We start from the raw sequence: 2,915 nt of genomic DNA, 5'->3' as shown, positions 1-2,915 counted from the left end.
GTGGGAGAGGGTCTGGCCCACGCTGCGCCTGGGCTGGGACTGGTCCCAGTGGCACAGGGTAGCAGGAAGCTCTCCACATACTCACCGGACCTGGGCTAGGACTGGGCTCTAGTAGCTTCTTAGTGGAGTTTTTTGGGTCTTCCAAGTAAAGTGTCATGTTATCTGCAAATAATGATAACTTAACTTCTTCTTTACCTATTCTTATTCCTTTTATTTCTCTCTCTTGTCTAATGATTCCAGAAGTATAATGAATAGGAGGGGTGATAGAGGACATCCTGTCTTGCACCAGATCTGAGAGTAAAGATTTCAATTTTTTCTAATTTAGAATTATGTTAGCCATTGGGTTGTCATAGATGGCTTTTATCAGATTGAAGTAGAGGCCATGTATTCCAATGTTCTGTAGGACTTTGAATATGAATAAGTGTTGGGCTTTGTCAAAAGCCTTTTCTGCATCAATGGAGATGATCATGTGGTTTTTAGTTTTCGCTCTATTGACAGAGTATTACATTGATAGATTTTCGAATATTGAACCATCATTGCATCCCTGAGATGAATCCTACCTGGTCATGGTGTATGATCTTCTTGATGATTTGCTATATTCTATTTGCTAGAATTTTATTGAAGATTTTGGCATCTATGTTCATGAGGGAGATTGGCCTGTAGTTCTCTTTTTTACTTGCATCTTTCCCTGATTTTGGTATGAGTATAATACTTGTCTCCAGGAATGATTTTGGGAGGATTTCTTTCTTTTCAATTTCATGGAAGAGTTTGAGGAGTATAGGGATTATAACTTCCATAAATTTCTTATACAATTCAGCTGTGAATCCATCAGGACCTGGACTTTTCTTTGTCGGTAGGTTTTTTTTTTTAAATTACATTTCATATTTCATGGGCTGTTGTTGGGTTATTGAGAGTTGTTATATCTTCTTGATTATGTTTTGGTAATTTGTTCCTTTCTAGGAATCTGTCTATTTCTTCTTATCTTGTGTTGTGTGAGAGTAAAGATTCTCAAAGTATCTATTTATAATTTTCTGAATTTCCACTGTGTCTGTAGTAATTACACCGTTTTCATTCCTTATTGCTTGTATTTGAATTTTTTCTTGCACCTTTTTTTTTTTTTTCCACTGAACTGGGGATTGCTGTTTTTTACTCCTTTTTCTTTTTTCTCCTGTGTTTGCCATATTTAGGGGGTTCCTTCTGCTTTTGTTCATGGAGTTCTGATCATTTTGTTTCCTCTCCAGAACATCTTTCAGTAGTCTGTGTGGGGTTGGCTTTGTCATCGTGAAATTCTTTATTTGTTCTTTGTCATGAAAGTATTTCACTTCTCCATCAAACTTGAAAGAGAGTTTTGCAGGGTATAGTAGTCTGGGCTGGAATTTGTTTTCATAGAGGACCTGAAGTATCTTCTACATGCTGTTCTTCACTTCATGGTTTGTGAAGAGAAGTCTGCCATTTTTCTGATGGGTTTTCCTTTACATGTGATCTGTTTCTTTTCTCTGGTGCCTTTCAGTATATTGTTCTTGTGCTGGATTCCTGGAATTTTGACTATTACATGACTCAGTGTGTTTTTAATTGTGTTGAAGTTATTTGCCATTCTATATGCTTCGGTTACCTGAATGTCAGGTTGTTTCCTCATATTTGGGAAGTTTTATGAAATTATTTCTGCTCATATTCTTTTTATATCATTTGTATTGACTCCTTCTTTCTCATTGACATCTATTATTCTCACGTTGTTCATCTTTGCATCATCTTGCAGGTGATGAATCATTTTTTTCCTGCATCTTAGTTGTTTTTAAGAGGTCTTTTCTTACCTTTTCACTAGGTGCAATGGCATCTTCAAGATCTGAAACTCTATCTTCACTTTCACTCAAACTGTTTTGCAAACTTGTGATTGAGATTTTAAGTTCCTCTATCTCTCTTTGGCTCTGCTTCATGCAATCTATTTCTTTCCTGTATTGCTCATTCAAGGAATCTGTCGTTTTTCTAACCCTCTATTTTTTTATTTGTATTTTCTTGAGAAGCAGTTATTAATTCTTTTACTACAGAGAGTATTTCTGATTTAATTTTCTCTATATGTTTCTGTATTTGATTCTTTACTTCAGACGCTATTAATTCAGAGGTTTCTTTTTTTATTTCACAGGTTATTTCTGATCTGAGTTCCTCTATACCTTTCTGCAGTTGTTTCTTTACTTCATAGATTATTGTTTCAGACATTTCAGCTGTGTGATTCCCAATTTCTTCTGTGCTAGTGTCCTCTGCACTTGTTTTAGGAGGGTTTGGGGCTGAGAACCCATTTTGCTCCTTCTCTTTGTCATTTTTTTAAATAGTTAAGAGACTTTATTCTAATAGCTATAATTACAGTGCTTGTCAAAATGAAAACTGAAAACAAGTATACAAAACAGTTGATTCCTAATCGTGTATTGAAAGCAGTAAGAGGTTCCACAACACCAAGTAAACCAGTTCTGAAGTTTCCCAAGGTAAATTTAACAGCTCCAGCTTCTTCAGTGTTTATCAAAATACAAAAGAAAAAAGTAGAGGTCATCTTTTCTGATGGCAAATTGGACCCTTGCAGGCTGAGGGAGGAAGCTACTTCACACATGGAGGTGGGGGTGCTCCGGGACTGTGGTCTGGAGTGGACCAACCGACCCAGTTTGCACATGCTCCTTCTGGTGAGACCCAGACTCTGACCAACATAAGTCCTGAGTGGGCACTAGGAATAGGCTGCCACTCCAGCTGCACACTGACCGAGGGGGAGGGTGGGCCCTGTACCCCTCTTAACCCTCCCCGCTACCCCAAGGTGACCATGTGAGCATGAGTACAAGCATAATACTATGGAATGCAGGTGACCCAAAGGCAGGTGAGCCACAGGGTCTTGACTGTGACCATGCAGTGGATGGCATTTGTTCATCACGTCT

General features: G+C 38.1%; 1 pseudogene; it reads left to right on the top strand.

Moving 5' to 3' along the window:
- LOC101565490 overlaps positions 1–2,809 on the top strand; it is a 45,634-nt pseudogene extending 42,825 nt beyond the window's left edge.
- The last annotated feature ends 106 nt before the right edge of the window (positions 2,810–2,915 follow it).

Source organism: Octodon degus, unplaced genomic scaffold (genome assembly GCF_000260255.1).
Source record: "Octodon degus isolate 3935 unplaced genomic scaffold, OctDeg1.0 scaffold00049, whole genome shotgun sequence".
Classification (NCBI taxonomy): Eukaryota; Metazoa; Chordata; class Mammalia; order Rodentia; family Octodontidae; genus Octodon; species Octodon degus.
This window is presented reverse-complemented; position numbering and strand designations above follow the sequence as displayed.